Genomic DNA, 21,580 nt, shown 5'->3' on the forward strand with positions numbered 1-21,580 from the left:
ATGCGTGTGTCTCACGGCCAATGCGTGAGAGTTGGCACCTATGCATCTATCTAGATGTTCCAGATACACTCAGAGGCGCACCTTGTCAACAGGCAAACCAAGCAACTGCTTGGAGCCCCGAGCCGCTAGGGGGCCCCCGACCTGGTCTCAGCGCGTTTGCTGGTCAAGCGAGAATTTCGCCCATAGAGATTGAATGATGTATTTTGCGTGCTCCTGCCCTGTTGTACAAACAATACGTGCATATGTAGGCCCTATGCTATGGCCTTATGAACAGCGGATCTGTGTTCAAAAAAGTTCAAAGAATCCGCACATATTTAGGCAACTGTGGTAAACGTCAATCGAGGGTGCAGTGATGACGGATCAACATCGGATTTTGGCATTTAGCCTACTCAATGAAGCAATAGTAGGCTAATGTTAATTGGCAGAAAGATTGAACATGGTTTGCTACATCTATACGACAGTAAACTTCAGCTAGCTAGCGGCAGTTACAACTAGTTAAATAAAAGGAGATGGTTAACGTTATGTTTGTATTAGGGCTGTCAGCCATAACATGATAATCGCGATGCAGTAAGGACCAAGCATACGCGTTAATTTGTTAGATTGCCCGATTGACGCAAAGTGCGTCAAAAAACACACCCTTTCTTCTTTGTTACATTGCTCCGGAACTGTTCATTGCAGCGAGATACAACTTTTATTGCGTGACAGAGCAGAAGTGGGGCTTTCCAACGAGACTACACACGTGTCTGTACGATAGAGTATGAAAATAAAAGAAAATCATGAAATGAAATCAAATTGCATCATATTTACAGTCTATACTTCTCTGCGTTCACCTGCTCACCCACTACTATCGTTTGAATTACTCGCAAACCCGTGATCGCATAGATATGGCAAGCATATCAGATGGAAGAGGAGACACAGGGCTATCTATTGGTACCATGAATATCGATCCTTATTCATGAAACAGACGAAGTAACTGCAAAATAATAACGTCATGTACACAAACCAACGCTGCACACCCATTACTCTCGTTTGAATTACTCGCGGACCCGTGATCGGATAGATATGCCACGCACGTCAGATGAAAGAGGAGACACAGAGCTATCATTTGATATGAAGTACATCCTTCTGGGTTATAAAACAGACGAAGTGACAGCAAAATAATAACTTCATATAGCTGGACTTACCCCACGTTTACGAATTTTTGTCTGTTTTTGTGGCAAAGCATGTTTATAATACACCATGCACTCAAAATGATATTTTGTGAGATACATGTCAAAATATACAATTTTTATAATACGCTTTTTGTATTTTTATTATTTAATAATGGTGATATAACATAATGGTGATAACACTTGTCGGTAGGGCCCCCTTGGAATTTTTGCTTGGGGCCCCCACAGACCCTAGAATCGCCTCTGGATACACGGGATGGGCAAACAACAGATGAACCAATTACACTAACTATTAGAAGAGGACATTGTCTCAGTGATCTGATCCAAGCCTTCAAAAACCCAGATATTTTAAATATGGATGTCTCCATCAAGATGCGCCTTCCAAATGGAGCACTGGAGGAAGGAGAGGGTAGTGGTGTTACAAGAGTAACAGAGTTTTGGACAGATTTTTATGAGAGGTGCACCTTGGGAGGGGACGTTAAAGTCCCATTTATTAGGCACGATTACCAGTTTGAGGAATGGCAGGCAGTTGCCAGAATTTTAGTAGTTGGTTGGAGATTTGCACGCTACTTTCCAGTTAAACTGGCACCTCCATTTCTTGAAATGGCTTTATATGGTACAAACACCAGCAGCTTGAAGGACTCGTTCTTACAGTATGTCTCAGATAACGAAAGACAAGTTCTTCTTAAGGCTTTGGAAGATTTTAACTCTGTGGAGAAGGATGATCTATTTGATGCTCTTGAGACACATGATTGCCTGCAAATGCCAAATGAAGAGAATCTCATACCACTGCTGTCACAATTGGGACACAAGGCTCTCCTTCAGGCACCATTGTTTATCATAGAGAGTTGGCGTCCGATTTTGCAACACTTTGCAACATCTATGCCACCTGATGTTCTGCATGGTGTTTTATGTCAGAAAATACCTACTGCCAAAGCTGTGAAGGAGCTTCTGATGTTCCCGCACAATATGTCTCCTCTACAAACAACAGTTGCCAGATACCTGAAGAGATACATAGGAGATATGGATACGCACAACCTTCAGCTTTCCCTCCGCTTCTGCACTGGATCCAATTTGATTGGGAAAAAAATCACTGTTGAGTTAATTGAGACCTCAGAATTTCAAAGACGACCACAATCCCACACATGTGGCTGCATTTTAAAACTACCTGTAGGTTACCACAACTATCCAGAGCTGCGCTGTGATTTTAATAACATACTTGCCAGCTCTGTTTGGGTAATGGATTACATCTAGGTATGATTTGATAAATTGTGTTTTGTTCATAGGTTATATCCTGTATTTTTTTACATTTTCTAGAGACTGATGTAAGCTTACCATGCAGTTTGTTAATGACAGGGACTTGTGTGCTTGTTGGTTTGTTTTTTCCCCACTGAGGAATGTCATACTGTTCAGAAAATATTATTTCCTGTTTCTGCATTGCGTGATGACTCTTGCATTAAGGCTCATGCATTAAGATGTTAATGAGTTAACTCCAACAGTTTTAACTACTTGAATGAGATCTGTTGTGTCCTAGCAAGTATTAACTTTTACTGAAGGGCTGGTTTTATAATGCTGTTTGCACTTTGTTCCATGTGCATTGATCAGTTCAATAAACTGGGAACATTTTTCACTTTTGCTGCAGTATGCACATTCATTCTGTATTCCTTCATAGATGTACAGTAGAGGGCTGTCATGGATTTGTATAGTAAAATCAAATTGTGCATTGCAACAAAGGTTGTTGAAAAAACAAATGACAAATGTTATGCCAAGACATACATTTTAATTCCAGGCAATATTTTGTATGTATTGTAGGGGAGCACTGCTTGACAACACACCTTTTCAAGCACTAGAATGTTCCAAATTATGGTTTTGAAAAAAAAAAAAAAACACAGATGTAAACGTAATGTAAATGTAAAATAATTTTAGAAAAAATGAAGTACAGCATACCTCCTGATTGCATGACAACGTGCATGCAGCTCTGCAAATAAACAATGCAGAACACTGTGTTGTATTGTGAAATGTAGTTAAGTTAGTGTAGTGTTTGCACATATGGGACCACATCTTTTTGGGAGTAGCTGCAGTCTATGTGTCATGTCCAAAAGCAACTCTATCAAGATTGAAGAACCTGGTGAGCTCTGATCTCAGTGAAAGGTAGAGCTCAATGGCCATGTATGCATCCACAGGAACCTGTACGTTTCTTTCTGCCATTATGCTGGTACAGAGGGTGAACAGATCATCGTTACGGGCAATGGCACGGCGATGGGTGCAAAACTCCTCACACCTGGCCAGATCCTCCTCTTCCACGGGGCACAAATGGTCCTCTGTGCCATATAACTCTGGAATGGTGTACATAGCATCAGGTCGACCATGGGGAACATGCACATTCTTTGAAGGACGAATCAGGTGGTTGTTCCAGGTATTTTTGGTGCAGTCCAGTTCATCCTGCAGAGGTGGAAAAATAGATCAAACACATTTTAAGCAACTGAATATTTTCCAAACTTCCTCAGACCACTGTCTGTAGGCTACTCTAGCCATTACAATGTAATGTACATACATATATGACAAGTTGAAACCCCAACTAAGTATGGATCATGGAGACCCGCAGCGGTAACAAAACAGACAGGAGACAGACAGACTCTGCGGCGAAACCGCTGGCACCTCCGTGACAGCAGAGACGCCCCAGACAAGGGACACACAACATACAGATATGCAACACGCACAACAACACAGACCCCACACCCTGCACCTGCCAACCACCTGCGACCCACAGACCAACAGCAGCCTGGTTACATGACAAGGTCTGGACATATCTCCAGATCAAAGCCAACTCTCGACCTGTAATGTAAAGGGTGTGGGCGGATCGCTGCCCTAAAATTAAAAAGAAAAGAAAGAAATGTAATCACTTACCTGTTACCTGAAAATGTGTTCTGTTCACTTACCTAAATCCACTTGGTTAACTGAACTTGTTACTTAAAAAAAGAAAACAAAAGAGAAATATAATCACTTACCTATTACCTGAAAATGTGTTCACTTACCTGAATCCACCTGGTTTACTGTACCTGTTACTTGAAAAAATGAGTTCACCTACCTGATACCTACCTGTGACCTTACCTGTTACCTGAAAATGTGCTCACTTACCTGAATTCACTTGGTTTACTGTACCTGTTACTTGAAAAATCAGTAGCCTACACCTACCTGAGTATACTTACCTGTGACCTGAGTCTTAGAAGAAAGTTACACTTCACACGGATGCTCATGTAATGGAGGTGAGCGAGGTTAAGCAAGGTTCTGTCTGGCAGGCTATGGCTGAAATGAAAGTAGGTTAATAGAAAACGTTTAACTTACCTGTATTAAGGCCAGAAAGCAAAACAACATTAGGTTCTTGTCCAGGAAATCGCCCACGAAATCCCCCTCGTCTTTTAAACGGTGAAAGTGTTCCAGCCAGAAGTCCACGCACTGTTTGCGAAGGAAGCCCCACCAGCTCTCGATCCTTTGATTACTTGTGCTTTTCCCATATATGAAGCTTCGCTCACCTCCATGAGCATCTGTGTCATTACGGCGAAAGTAGCGCTGCATATCACGGATGGAGCTGTTTTCTGTCCCCATGTCGGTCCTGACAATGCGCGGACATCCCCCAAGCTCCTGGGCCGTCTCTAAGTAGTACCCACCAACAACCTTAGGGTCACTACTAGTGTTGTACGCATTCAACCATAGCATTCGTCTAGAAAACCCATCAATAGCCCCGTTGATACAGATACCAAAGGGCTTCAACTTGTCGTAGGAGTCTACATGCCAAATAAAATTTGGTCCCTTGGCAAAGTAAGCCCTTCGAGACAGTCTCCGGCGTCTCCTGAGTTCTGTACTCTCTGGATCCAGTGTCGACAATATCATCCGAACATCCTCCTTCCGGATGGACATGCCCTTTTCAACACATCTGGCGTGCATAACTCTGTAGCCATGCAAGCCTCCAGAGCCTCGGAGTTCGTCCCGGATAAAGCGCACGGCATCTTCTAGTGCAGGGATGGGCAAACTACGGCCCGCGGGCCGGATCCGGCCCGCCAAGCACTTTCATCCGGCCCGCCGAGCATTTCATTTAGGCTAGTTATCAGGCTGCTCGCTATTTTTTTCCTGCGATAGACGTTGGTTAGCTTTACTGCAAACTGCTTTTCACTCTCCTTAGATAACGTTTACAATGTCAATGTCAAAACATCATGTTAAATAGAGATAACATCATGTTAAACTAATTTAACTCTTAGTTATCTCCTTTGCAGCAGATCTAACGTGAAGATATGCAATCCATTTAATTGGGAAAGCGTCTGCACTCACGAGAGGGAGAGAGAGCCGCAGGTTCCAGCTGGCTTGTGATTGTTGATAATTGATATCTCCTCCTTATAAGAAAGTTTTAAAAGGAAATCATGAAGGCAACAGTAGTTCCCACTACTGACCATTTAAAAACTGTGAGAGGGCCCAGCCGTAGGTACAGCACTAGTCATAGTGGAGCAGGCAGAAGATCATTGAGAAATAAACGTGAATTAAAGCGACTGTCTTAAAGCGATAGTGTACAATTTATACATTTGTTTAACAGCATAAAATTAGCAGTATTTTTAAAACAAATTAGCACTATTTTAAAACAAATACTTTTCATACTAAATTATAGGCTATAAAAAATGTATTTTTTTAGGCGTGTGTCGTCGGGGGGAGGGGGGGGGGTTGTGTGGCCCGCCGGCCAATTTTCAAAACCCAATGTGGCCCTTGAGCCAAAAAGTTTGCCCACCCCTGTTCTAGTGCATCATATCTCCGCCGAAACAGACCGTTTTTCTTTAAAATACGCTTCAGAGTCTTTAAGCACATAACCACATTGTGTCTCACCGCCAAAGCCTCCAGCATATTTTTGTATGTGAGCCCCATGTTAAAGTAAAACTTAATCAAGTTGAGGTTATCCATGATGTGCGAACCAACGGACCTGTGTGTCTCCTACGCCAGATTGGGAATACAGAGCCCTGCAATAGACCACTCCAAACTATTGCGAGGAAACGCAAAAACTATTGCGAGGGAACGCAAAAGTATTGCGTGGGAACGCAAAAACTATTGCGAGGGAACGCAAAAGTATTGGGTGGGAACGCAAAAACTATTGTGAGGGAACGCAAAAGTATTGCGTGGGAACGCAAAAGTATTGCGAGGGAACGCAAAAAGTATTGCGTGGGAACGCAAAAGTGCGGTCTAAAAATATTGCCCACCCTGTCCCCAGGGGGGCTCCGTACTTTGGGAAACGTATAACGAGCGGCATTGCCCCTTTGCCATAATGTGCAATGTAACGCATGCGCTATGTGCGCACACTCAACAGATATATATAAAAAAAATGCATTGACCATGGCGACAAAAAGTCCTCGTGGAGTTGTGCCCTTTATTGTTACTTTCAGTTACAATAACTTCGTACACAGAGGAAATAAGCGAACAGCTACATGCAAGGTGCGTGGCACCAGGATAAATTATGCCTATTCAACAATGTCTGATTTCGACAGGCATCTCCAAACGCACCCAGATAGGTCAGTCACTTAGGCCTAGCATATATCGTCACAGGTGACAAGCTAATCATCGCAAAGTGTTGTGCTAATGCTGGGAACAGGCAGGGATGGGCAAAAATACATCAGAATGTATTTCTAAATAAAATACCCAATACCCTCATTTTTAATGTATCAAAATAAACTACAAAATACAGTAGGCCTAACCATATTATGTATCAAAATAAAATACTGTATTTTTGTATTTAGAAAATACTCAAAATACTTTTTTTAAGGAAGTATGGAAGCACTGCAAAAAAGCTTTTTTTATCCCAAACATTTAGCCTATTAAAACTATATAGTAAAAAACAATACAATTTGGCCCCTGTCGTATACCGTATGCAAGTTCATGTAGTGTGATCAGAATTAAGAATAATTCAAGAATTTACATTTATATTTAGTCATCTAGCTGATGCTTATCCAAATGACTGACAGAGCTTTCAATTAAACACATTATAATCAATAGGCCAAAATCATAATTGTGTATCTGTGCCGAAATTCGTAATTCAAGTCCAGTGCAGAACTGAATAAGAAAATCATACGGCTATGTATCTTGAAGTTCCAGTATGTGAGAGACTTGACGTGCCTTAATATCTCCAACCTCAAGTATGGTGGAAATAGAATTGTTATTTAATTAAACAAGGTGAACTTCTCCCCTCTGTGGAATGCAGAAAAGGATGCTACAAGGGAATTCAAACACACTCAACACCTTACCATCTGTTGATGTCATTGTGGTTGAGATATCTGACATTTTTCTGTTAAAGATTGGCATGGAGACAATGGGACATGGTTGCCTTTGTCAGTGTCCTTATGTGAACTTGCACAGGTAAACTTGCTCATCTTTACTTGCGTACCACTTCACACCAGTGCTTCAGACCAGAGCTGATGCTTCAGCAATACTGAAAAGCTGTAAGTGTTGTTGAACACAGCTGTTCTCACATTAGATGATTGTGATAAACATAAACCATTGTTGCCTAATTACCAATTATTCATTACACCTGTGTGTAGTATCTACTTTTTTTGTGTTTTTCACATATAGTATTTTGCAGTATTTTTAAAATACAAAAATACACACCAATAAAGTATTTTGATACAAAATACAGAGCCCTTTCCTTCAACCCAATAAAATACAAATGACAAAATACTATTTTGCATTTGAAACACATATTACATGTTTCAGAAATACTACCCATCCCTGGGAACAGGCAGATTACATCTTTATAGTTGGCCATATGAGGACATAGGTTAATACTGTATTTCACCAGTTAGGGCACCAAAATGGCCAGTAGCTGCACTGTGTAGCCTATCTTGACATGTCTTTAAGTTTTGGGTTACAATATACAGGTAGTGGGCTCTCTGTTGATTTTAATGAGTAGGCCTAAGCCTAAAGTTACAGCATTTCTATCACAATTGACCAGACTTTGACCTTTTGTCTTCTTTTAACAAAATTCTGGCTATGATTGTTCCTTGTATTGCATCATGAGCCATCACTGCACCTATTGCATTCTACTGTTGTTAGCCTTAAGCCTAGCTCAGTCATTATGTTGTACCACATCACCCTCCATTAGAAGTGCAATGAGCTGCATTGAGCATCATAAACTGCATTTAGAATTCCAAATCCATATTTCAAGATATTTTGGTAAAAGTAACTTAAAAGTAATACAATAGTAGTGTAATGCCTTACAATTCAGAGATAGTAATATTATAATGTAATGAAATTACTTTGAAATGACAGTAATAAGTAATACATAATATATTACAATTTTGAAGTAACTTGCCCAACACTGTTAGAGGTCGACTAGATCATGCAGCAAGCCACTGACAACAGGTGCCCAATGGACCCTGTTTACACAACTGGACAACCTAGACTTTGCAGATGATTTCACATTACTGTCCCAAAACCACCAAAAATGCAAGATAAATTGAGAGAGGAAGAACAGAAGGCTGCTGAGACAGGTCTCTACATTAGCACACAAAAGACCAAAGTGCTCAAGGCCAATGCAAAGATGCTAGCCAGCTTGATGGTTAGCCACCAACCACTAGAGGAAGTGAACTCCTTCATTTGCCTGGGAAGCGAGGTAGCGAGTGATGGCGGATCAGAAGGAGATGTAAAGAGGAGAATAGGAAAAGCAAGAGCTGCATTTGGCATGGTGGGGCCATATGGACTGGAGCGCATGTAACATCACACTCAAGACTAAGGCTGAGTTCGTGAAATTCAATCTGACACTCTGAAAATAAAATAACACTCTGAAGTTCGAAAAAGATGAGCGTTCTAACTCCCTGTGAATTTATTTAGGATTACAGACAGTATGGTTTACAATATGGACATCACTATAGCACTTGTGGAACAGGGTTTATGTGTCATTCAGAACTCAATTCCACTAATGCAAGAGCTTCTTGACAGTGATGATGAGGACTGTGTAAGCAATTGTTTTAACCTACTAAATAACAACAGTTAGCTTGTAATGTGAAAGCATTCTTGCACTAGCCTGCAATCTACTGTGTGACGACACACTCTGCCACTCCGTGCCCAGAATTTAAGAATGGTTAAAAAGTTTTAGAGTGTGCTCAGAGCGCTCAGAGTGCCAATTTACGAACGCACCCTAATTTAATAAATGCAATACTTATGTGTACTTATGCTTAATATTATTAAAAAAGAAATACCACCACTATACTACAAAAAAGGTGTGTAAACTTACATAGCTGTTAGATCCTTCTGGACAGGTACTTCATTGTTAGCACTTATTCTGCCCATATTCTGCATTGGAGAGACCCCTGTGAGAAGGTTAACCATTAATGTTAGATTTATGCAGTGGTGGACGAAGTACACAAATCCTGTACTTGAGTGAAAGTAGAGATACACATGGTCAAATGTTACTCCAGTAAAACTCCTCCTTTTACATTTCCACTTGAGTGGAAGTACAAAAGTACTTGCCTTCAAATATACTTAAGTATCAAAAGTAAAAGTCCTGAAATGTATTTTGACGAATACAGTTGCATTTACTTTTGTTGAAATGATTCGGCACAGACATAGGCATTCATTGAGCCTTTCTCCTCGATTCAAGGACAAAATCAGCTAATAATTATTGTAAAACAAACTAATGTGATATCTTATCTTAGATTCTTCAAAGTAACCACATTTTTCTTTGTTGAATGCTTTATACTTTCAGACCAAATCAAGATGTTCCCTTTTGTGTTTGATAATGTCAGATTGTCCATCATTGTCTATCATTTGCTCGATGGCGTCAAGAGGTTAGTTATATTAACATCAATATTGTGAATTATTATTGGGGTCAACAAGGTACAGTAAATAGTGGATATGACAATAACATAGGTTAGGCAACACCATTATTTAAAGCCTAGCTCGCTTAATAGAAAATATACATGTAAGTACAGTACACATGTATTTGGACAGTGTTTTTTCCAAAAGGAACTTCAGCTGTCACAAAATGTAGTGGAGTAAAAAGTAAGATATTTGGCCTTGAAATGTACTGGAGTAAAAGTAAAAAGTTTAACAAAATTTAAATACTCAAGTCAAGTACAGATACATGAAAAAGCGACAGAAAGTACAGTAATTGAGTAAATGTACTCAAGTAATGTCCACCACTGGATTTATGAATACAGCTGTATTATACAAACAGACCTCTGACAAGCTAAGTTTCTCTGCATGACAAACTGGTCAACATAGGCAGCTCAACTATTTTTTTTTTTTTTTTTTAATATATTAACGTTAATGCTTACAGGATTCTTTAATCTGCATTAAGGCGACTTTCAATTAGGACACAGAGCTAACTAGTCTAGTTATGGCTAAAAGTGCTAGGCTATGGCAAAGATCATGACAGTGTTACGACCCTGTTGACTCTTCTTGGGGCTACGCCCCTTTATTCTATGTGTTGCCTGTCTGTCTCCTGCAGGGTGCTGAGTGCAGGGGTGGCGCCTAGTAGCTAATAGGCTGGACCAGAGCCATAGAGAGAAAGAGTTGCGACACTCTTTGATGTCACCGCCAGTGCAGTCACGTGGTTCGTGTAAACCGCTATAGTTCCAAAACATACGCTGGCTGTCATGTTCTTCTATGGGACAGACAGCAGCGATTGCGTTATTTAACGGTAAATATATATATATAAACATACACCCTACTACTTTTTCAGCTGTTATTGCATGATTACATATTTGTTAATGTCAGTTTTGCATTTTGAGAGGCAGGGTGACAACGAAAAAGCTGTATATTACTTAGATACGTTTTACATTTTTGGAGGGAAAAGCTTATGTTCATGTTCGCATGGACAGAAGTAGAGGCTAGAACGGCTCTAACTTAAGTTTTCTTTTCCATATCATTCATGTGATGACAGATGTCTCATGATTTTCATTTTCTCGCAACTGGGCTGTATTATTGATTACCGTGATTTTGCTTATAAATTCCGATTCAGCCATTAGCTTACCTTCGTGGTAGCGTTAGGTCTGCCGTGGTCCATTCAGCATTCGCCTAGCAGCTAGCTCACTTCTGATAAGTGGTCACCCCCAGACCACAACGTGAAACATGATCATGTTAAGACTAAGAATATAATTTTAAGATTAAGCCATTCACATATTATCAAAAGCATTATGCTTATATGTTTGGGTCTATAGGTAAGTGCAGAGCTATTAAGATTTTTCTCTACGGCTCTGGGTTAATGCACAGAGTAAGAGTAAGGTTAGCTGCAGAGTGATAGAGTGACAGGTGACACTCCCATTGGACTCCGTTGTACCTTTTTGCTTTTTTGAGAAAGAACAGTCCATTCAGCATTTACACCCACTTCTTCTGATGAGGCAGGAGTTGACCACACAACCATGATCATTTTAATACTAAGCCATGCACAAAGAATCAAATATATTAAAGAATAACAACTCATTAAGCTTGGATGAATGAATCAAATATTGTTTAATAAAAAATACTGAGTGAGACAACAAGATGTGTGTGTGTGTGTGTAAATGCGTGTATCTAACTGGAAAAACAAGAACAAAGTGAAGGAACAGGGAGGAATATTATAAGTGATTAATACATTAAAAAAAATCCTCCACATACATCAGGCTTCAGAGTGCATCAGGGCTGAAAGGAAGGACAACATTCATAATAAAGGTACCTGGCATAAGATAAAAATGAACAGTGTGGAACCAAAAAAAATGGGAACAAGCATGAACAAGGAACAAGCATGAATAATATCAACAAACATACGTACAGTGGCCACAACAACGATACTGGTGGTCCAGCAAGATCTGTTGAGACAGGGGCACAAATATATTCTAACAAGCCAGTTCACTCAGGACTGCCTAGAAAATACTTTCTCTTGCATACATCAGACTCACACCTGTGGAGTTCCACTATGCACTATGGCCAGTCACTGTAGGGCAGTTCCTCTCGACAACGCATACTAACATCCTCTTCATCTGTGTCCTGGACACTAAGGGCCCTATCATGACATTCTAAAGTGCATCGTCACTCGTCAAAAGTCTATTCAAATTTAGTAGGATGTCCAGTTCACATTGGGAGGGGTTTCGTTCTCAAAAGTGGAGCGCATGGCGTAACAAGGTGTTCCTAGGTCTTTTAATCAGTCATATGGGTGTGTTTGGGGCGTAACATCATTTTAAACCAATGAGAATGACATCTGTCATTCCCTTTAACGGCGCAACGCGCGATATGTGAAAGTAATTGTGGTGAATAATTACTTAATATTAATCTTAGACTGGCGAACTTCAGGAAAAACTCAGGAATCAAGTTTATTCTATTACAGGCAAAGAGGGTACAAAAAAAGGTCTATGTAGGCCTAGCCCAGGCCTAAAAGGCCTAGGTTGGCCTAGAGCCAACTCCTCTCTTCCGCTACATCCTTAGTCCAAGTCTAGAAAATCTGATCTCACAAACATTGCAGTTTAGTTACTTTAAATGGTTTAAACAAAGAACAAAATGGCGCCAAGAACAAGCCCACTTGATTGGTTCTACAGTTGGTATCAGACACACCTACTCACACCCACTTCACACCTATGAATTCTTGTCAGAATAGCATGAGGAGAGATATCTTATACATCAGAAATATCACTTATAGAATGTTCCAAACATTCTCACAATCACATCATTACAATCCTTGTAATGAGACTATCAAAATGATACCAGACATGAATACATTTACATTTCATGATACATGGATACATTATATCAAGGAAGCATCCTTTGTCTTGTGTAAGTGATAGGCCTTAAACCAGCACATTAGCATTCCATTGGTTGAGGGGATGGGGTCTTTGTTTAAAACCAAGATGGGTTACATGGCTAACTAAAAGTAGTCTTGAAGTTAAATTATTATCCATTTTAACCATACATTTTATTGCTATCATATGTCAAATAAATGCATCGGTATTTTGGCATTCAACGGCGCATTTGAAGGAGGCTGCTTGCAAGACCGTATGGAATAGTCATTCTTAAACCATGCTTTACTAAAACCTAGCATAGCCTTCACGCATTTGCACTCGTCTATTATTTGAACTCATTGGCAAAGTGAAACTAACTTCACCAAGGAGTCAGTCAACGACAAGACAGTTATATGCAGTTACTTTCACTATTGACTGACAATGGGTTACCATAGAAAACATAGGCTGGAAAAGCAACACTTACCCTAATGTTGCTCAAATGACTAAATAAAACAACATTTATCCTGCAGAGGAGTTGCTTATATCTCGTGACAGTGCGTCTTCAGCTGTGCTCCATACTTGTCTCTCGCCTCTCCCCTAATCACTTTTAACCGTCATTACCAATTTGCAAATGATGGTGAATAACTACTCATCATGAGATGTACAGTATTTCGTAATATCTTTATTCTAATTATTTTTACCATTGTAATCGTGCAATTTGTAATGCTTTGCATGGACGTGCGCTGGTGTGCGTTCATGAATGATAGAAGGATGGTGCGTGCACCTGCCAATATGACTGTTGACATGCGCTCTTAAAATAGCATATGAACAACTCGCCATTGACTTCTGACCAGGTTTAGGTGGTGTATGATAGCGATTTTTAGACAATGCGCCAGGTCCCTCCCTAGGTTGTTAATTGCCACACCCCTGGGCGCAATGCTTAAAAAATAAAGGTGCAAAATAACGAATTCAACTTCGCGCCGGTGAATAACGAACTTTACGCCATGCGCTGGTGACCGAAAATACAGCCCTTCAAAGCAGATGAAGCGAAATAGGGCGACAATAGATTCAACAATGGACACAGCAGGTAACACTATATATAGGGCAAACCATTCACAACATATTATAACGTCGCAAATATACTATACTTTACCACACTTATAATAGCCCTGAGCAAATTCAAAAGTGGTTGAGGAGAGAGAGGGAGGGAGGATCCTTGAATGTATTCGGCCTCTCCATTCCCGGCACACCGTCAGCAGTCGCCACCAGCAGCCACTACCTGCAGACACCACCAGCCACCATTACCAGCAACCGGCACCAGCAGCAGCAGCCGCCAGCAGCAGCCACCACCAGCAGCAGCCACCAGCAGCAGCAGCCGCCACCACCAGCAGCCGCCACCAGCATCCGCCACCAGCAGTAGCAGCTACCAGCAGCAGCCGCCACCTGCAGCAACAGCCACCATTACCTGCAGCCGCCACCATTACCAGCAGCAGCCGCCATCACCATCCTTCGCCAACACCAGCCAGCTCAAGCAGACATCGCTCCAGCAGCAGGCAGTTCCTCTCGACAACGCATACTAACATCCTCATCTGTGTCCTATTTAATGAATTTACGCCTGGATATAACGTTAACGTTACCTTTACAGAGGGCGAAGTCAAGCTAACAAACTAGCAGGCAATCGGTGGTCTACCAAGATAAAACATATATATAATTACGCTGTGTACATACAAATAAAGATCAGTATATGCATCATAAAGGGCCTCTGATAAAATATAAACAGTTGACAGTTCAAAAGAGGTAGCTATTTAATCAATTTACCCCTGGATATAACGTTACCTTCACAGAAGGCAAGTCAAGCTAACAAACTAGCAGGCAATCGGTCGTCTACCAAGATAAAAAAATATATATATAATTACGTCAGTGTTTCCTCTATGTTGATTTGCTAGTGGCGGCCCCCCACGGTTTAATTTTCTTCCCCCACGGTATCAGAAATTGGGCAGACGTACAATAGTCGCAGTTGCCTTTCAAAATTCATTGTGCAGACCTGTTGTAGATTCTCCAAATATACAGCTCAATCACAACTGAAAATAATGCCTCATTGTGTGTGAATAGAGGTGAATACATATAATTGTTTGTGTTGCAGCGAAGTGTCAGTTGTCAGTTCCGTGGGACGGGGGGGCGGTGGGTGGTTCGGACAGGCCTGCCCCCACTGCTTAAAAAAATCCTAGAGGAAACACTGTACGTTGTGTACATACAACAAAAGATCAGTGTATGCATCATAAAGGGCCTATGCTAAAATATAGACACTTGACAATTCAAAACAGGTAGCTATTTAATCAACTTACCTCAGAAGTTACTCGACAGTCAGCAATGGAAGTGAATGATGTCCAACGCCATAGAATGGCTTTTTGGAACTACGTGAGGCTGCATACCCAGGAAGTAGGCGGCAAAAAGCGTACAACGGAGTCCAATGGGAGTGTCGCAACTCTTTCTCTCTATGGCTCTGGGCTGGACTATATAAGAAGGCCGGGTTTCCCATGGATGCGCTCTTGGCCTATCGCTCATTTGTGGCTTGCTTCGATGGGGAGAGCTTGGAGAGAGCCGTCGCCGGTCGTGTAGCCCTTGCTGGGAGCTCCCTCCGTCTTCGTCGCGTTTTGTTTTGGTTATTCATTTCCCCTAGACACACTTTGCACGACACTTTGCTTTTATACATTATACTGACTTTTCTATTTATGTAAATAAATTCTGTATTTATATTGAAACGCTACGGTGTGGTCTCCCCCATTTTATGTGAGTTCTGCTTTGCGCCAAGCAGCCTTGACAACAGTCATGCATTATTGAAGGCATGTTAAAGAGTACAGAAGTATCAGAATTTGTGGGTAGCTTAGGCTAGGTTGCTAACGTTAGCGACAGCTAATGTTGACCTTTTAGCTAATAATTTGGCTCGGTTAACAGTATTTACCACCCGAATTTCCTTACATTTAAACTAAACCTTACCTCTGAATAGCTGTGCCTCCTCTTCCACAAAGTTTATTCCATCCTACAAACGTGTTTTCTCTCACACTCCAGAAGCTCCTCTGTTGAAAGTTGCTGCATCATTTGGAGAGTGAGTGATGACTGAAGTAGCAGCTAACGGTCGCTCTAAAATCCCCTCCCCCAACAACATTTGAGTGACACATTACTGTTTAGGCCTTTTTGTGAATTATTTATAAAAGGTAGGCCTACATAAATGTTCCAGAAAGGGTAAGCCTACATGTTGCTATGTTTGGGGCTAAAGTTATTTTTAACCAATATGTTTTTAAGAGTGTAAGATAAGATAAAGAAGGAAAATACAGTAGTTTACTTTAGTATTTACAGTACTACAGTGGCTATCTTGTGATTTTTTACAGTAATGCTTTGACTACTGTGATTTCTACGGTAACACTCAGACTACTGTAGTTTTGTCATGTGGACACGGGTTTACTGTAAATTTTACAACAGTCTACTGTAAAAATCATATACAGTAATGGTACTGTGAAATCCACAGTAAATAACTGTAGATTTCACAGCCATTTTTTACAGTGTACCCATGTAGGACCCAGGTAGAATTTAAGGCTGGGTTCCAGAAGGGTCCAGTGTATGTTGCCCAGTTGGGACCCAAATAAAACCCAGTGTAATCCTGCATGGAGCCCATGTGGGCAAATGACATGGGGCCATTTTGGAACCCGCGGACAATCCCACATTGGACCCATATTGGCAACACATGGTACCCACATGGGCCCCACATACAAATGTTGGCTGGGCGAAACTTCACAATAAATTAAGCATTCATTGGGAGCTGGTGCAGGTGTAGCGGACTTTTTTTCATTCTAACAATTCATCGAAACCAGGTTAAATCACATAACAGAATGATCATCAGCATCATAAAACAATTAGGCTACTGTGTGAAATATACAGAACATGGAATAGCCTAATTACTTTCTACAGTAATCACAAACACATCAAATGAAAGCGATATAGGCTCCCATCTGGGCCTGCACGGCGGCAGGAAAAAGAAGATGGAGATGTGACAGAATGATCATCAACATCATACAACAGTGTGTGAAATATATAGAACATGCAATAGACCAATTACTTTCTATAGCAATCACAAACGTAACGTTGGAGATGTGACAGAATGATCATTAGCATCATACAGCAATTAGTGCGTATATATACAGAACGTGCAATAGCCCAATTACTTTCTACAGCAATCACAAACACATACAATTAAAGTATGTATTCAAAAACGATATAGGCTTCCATCTGGGCCTGCACGGCGGCAGGGAAAATACAGAGATGTGACAGACAATGATAAGGGCTAGTGCCCGAAACTTCGCAATAAATTAAGCATTCATTGGGAGCTGGTGCAGGTGTAGCGAACTTTTTTTTCATTCTAACAATTCATCAAAACCAGGTTAAATCACATAACAGAATGATCATGCAGAACATGCAATAGCATAATTACTTTCTACAGTAATCACAAACACATCAAACTAGAAATGCAATTCCGAGGAATTACACGAGGGGATGCATTCTGCTGGTTAAAAGCTGAATGTAGATAGTTTAAAAGTTGTTGATAGACAGTAGATAGTTTAAAAGTTGTTGATAGACAGCTAGTTTAATAGATAGTTTAAAAGTAGACCGTTTAAAAGTTGAAGGTAAATAGTTTAAAAGTTGTTGACAGACTGGAAGTTTAATGAATGTTGATATTCAAATAGTTTAATGGCTGTGTATAGGTAGATAACTGAAAGTTGGAATGGCTCTAATGTTTGCTAGCAGTTATGCTAAGATTTTTAACTATGCTAACCATGCTACTTAGCTAATGTTTTATAGCAGTGCTAGCAATGCTAACATGCTAACCATGTTACTTAGCTAACGTTTTCTAGCAGTTTTGTAAACATGTTAACAATGTTAACCATGCTACTTAGCTAACTTAACTAATGTTTTCTAGCAGTTTTGTTAAACATGCTAATTAAGTTAGCAATGTTAACATGCTAACTATATTAACCATGTGACTTAGCTAACCTAGCTTATCATTTTTAGTTGTTATGCTAACTATGCTAACTAACATATTAACCATGCTAACATGCTAACTACGCTAACCATGTGACTTAGCTAACCTAGCTAATCATTTTTATCAGTTTTGCTAAAAATGCTAACAATGCTAGCAATGCTAACATGCTAACTATGTTAACCATGCTAACTAGCTACAGTGGGTAGGAGTCATAGTTGATGACCAGTGTTGACAATAGTTGATGACAAGTTAAAAGTTGTTGATAGACAGCTAGTTTAATAGATAGTTTAATAATAGTTTAAAAGTAGACTGTTTAAAAGTTGAATGTATATAGTTTAAAAGTTGAATGTAGATAGTTTAAAAGTTGTTGATAGACAGCTAGTTTAATAGATAGATAGTTTAACGATAGTTTAAAAGTAGACCGTTTAAAAGTTGAATGTAAAAAGTTCAGTAGTTTAATGGGTTACATTGTTTAACAGTGGATTATTGTAGTGAGGACTTTTATTTTGAAGCAGTTTTGGGCAGAGGAAACAGTTGAATAGGATGTGTAGTCTTAATTGACCCAGATTGTATGCTTAAAGCCTGAGGCTGCAGGTGGCCTGAACACCTGCCATAGGATTCTAATGCATCCCCTCTAATAAAAGCGATATAGGCTCCCATCTGGGCCTGCACGGCGGCAGGAAAAAGAAGACATAGATGTGACAGAATGATCATCAACATCATTCAACTGTGCGTAAAATATACAGAACATGCAATAGACCAATTACTTTCTACAGCAATCACAAACACATCAAATAAAACTATCAATACAAAAACGATATAGGCTCCTATCTGGGCCTGCACGGCGGCAGGAAAAAAAGACGGAGATTAGACACTACCTTACGATGAATTCGGTACACCAAACGTAGATTTGCGTTCTGGTGTTCGGGTGATAAACTCTGCCATGAGACACTGAATATTCAGATCATCCAAAATGTCCTTGTGGATGTGAAGCAGGGCCATGTGTGTGAGTCTACTCTGAGTTACAGTGCTACGGAGACAGGTTTTCAGGCAGCGAAGAGCTGAGAAAGACCTTTCTGAGCAAGCAGTAGACACTGGTAAACAGAGGCACCGTGGTAAAGTTGGTTTTATATTGGACGTTGGATATTCGACACATTCGAAAAATCTATTTAGCACTGTCTACGAGGGTCAAATTTGTGTCAAACCAACTTTAATGTGTTTAAACAAGGCCTGCCTATATTACACAAAGCTTCTTTTGTCCAAAAACCCATGTTTTGATTTTATGAATTTTTTAGGCTGATAAAAGATTTCAATCTATTATGCGGCTTCACCTTTTGACTTACCCATACTAAAACACATCTCCTGAACTCGGCTTACTGCCCTTTCTAGTACACAAAGCTTCTTTTTCCCTAAAACCTCTTTGATTTTATAAAAATGTTAATGTTAAATGTTTCAAATCTATTATGCGGCTTGCCCTTTTGACCTACCCATGTCAAAACACATCTGGTGAACTCGGATTACTGCTCTATATAGTACACAAAGCTTCTTTTTCCCAAAAATCCATTCTTTGATTTTATAAATATTTTTTAATGTAAAAAAAATGCTTTAAATGCTTTAAATCTATTATGCGGCTTGACCTTTCGACCTACCCATGTCAAAACACATCTGTTGCACTCAGCTAACTGCCCTACATAATACACAAAGCTTCTTTTTTTCAAAAACTCACTCTTTGATTTTATATTAATTTTTTACTTTTCAAAAATGCTATAAATCTATTATGCGGCTTGACCTTTTGACCTACCCATGTCAAAACACATCTGCTGCACTCGGCTAACTGCCCTACATAGTACACAAAGCTTCTTTTTTCCAAAAATGCACTCTTTGATTTTATATTATTTTTTTACTATTCAAAAATGCTATAAATCTATTATGTGCCTTTACCTTTTGACCTACCCATGTCAAAACACATCTGCTGCACTCAGGTAACTGCCCTACATAGTACACAAAGCTTATTTTTTTCAAAAACTCTTTCTTTGATTTTATATAATTTTTTTACTATTCGAAAATGCTATAAATCTATTATGTGCCTTCACCTTTTGACCTACCCATGTCAAAACACATCTGTTGCACTCGGCTAACTGCCCTACATAGTACACAAAGCTTCTTTTTTTTCAAAAACTCACTCTTTTATTTTATATTAATTTTTTACTATTCAAAAATGCTATAAATCTATTATGCGAATTGACCTTTTGACCTACCCATGTCAAAACATATCTATTGCACTCAGGTAACTGCCCTACATAGTACACAAAGCCTATTTTTTTCAAAAACTCTTTCTTTGATTTTATATACATTTCTTACTATTGAAAAATGCTATAAATCTATTATGCAACTTCCCCTTTCGACCTACCCATGTCAAAACACATCTGTTGCACTCAGCTAACTGCCCTACATAATACACAAAGCTTCTTTTTTTTTCAAAAACTCACTCTTTGATTTTATATAAATTTTTTACTATTCAAAAATGCTATAAATCTATTATGCGAATTGACCTTTTGACCTACCCATGTCAAAACATATATATTGCACTCAGGTAACTGCCCTACATAGTACACAAAGCATATTTTTTTCAAAAACTCTTTCTTTGATTTTATACATTTTTTACTATTGAAAAATGCTATAAATCTATTATGCGACTTCCCCTTTCGACCTACCCATGTCAAAACACATCTGTTGCACTCAGCTAACTGCCCTACATAATACACAAAGCTTCTTTTTTTCAAAAACTCACTCTTTGATTTTATATACATTTTATTATTAAAAAATGCTATAAATCTATTATGCGAATTGACCTTTTGACCTACCCATGTCAAAACATATCTATTGCACTCAGGTAACTGCCCTACATAGTACACAAAGCCTATTTTTTTCAAAAACTCTTTCTTTGATTTTATATACATTTTTTACTATTGAAAAATGCTATAAATCTATTATGCGCCTTCACTTTTTGACCTACCCATGTCAAAACACATCTGCTGCACTCAGCTAACTGCCCTACATAGTACACAAAGCTTATTTCTTTCCAAAGCCCACTCTTTGATTTTATAGATGTTTTATTATCAAAAAATGCTATAAATCTATATTATACATTTATTGAAAATATAAAAAAATCCAGTTGATTTACACAGCCAAATTGAACTTTGGATGGAAAACAAAATATAGTTAAAGGTCCAGTATGTAGGAAATAATGGAAAATAAACTGTAACCATTCAAAAAATTATCACCATATGTTGTCAGAGAGTAAGGAAACACGATGAATTGAAGTAATGGCTTATTTGACAACATTACTCTAACCCGTTGAACCCCGTAAAACCCATGAAAAAAAATGAGTTACGGGGCGGAATCTCTTGGAATTTTCGTTTATGTTTTGAACGATTAATTCTAGAATAGTGTATTAATAATGGGCTAGCGCGTCCTCCTATTTGGGTTGCCAAATTAGCAAAGGCCAACTGTCAACAGCTGTCAGTTGTAGTCATGAACGCCCACGATAGGCAGGCAAATTTCCAAAATTAAGAAACAAATTAAGTGGACATCGGAGGAGCTTCCTGAGATGGTGACGTCTTCGTCAAACGAAGATTATCAAATCTGACGCAGAGCTG

The sequence above is a fragment of the Alosa pseudoharengus genome, unplaced genomic scaffold, assembly GCF_046254945.1.
Source record: "Alosa pseudoharengus isolate Yale_2024_CS ecotype anadromous, Long Island Sound unplaced genomic scaffold, YU_APseudo_1.1 YU_APseudo_1.1_scf_18, whole genome shotgun sequence".
NCBI lineage: Eukaryota > Metazoa > Chordata > Actinopteri > Clupeiformes > Clupeidae > Alosa > Alosa pseudoharengus.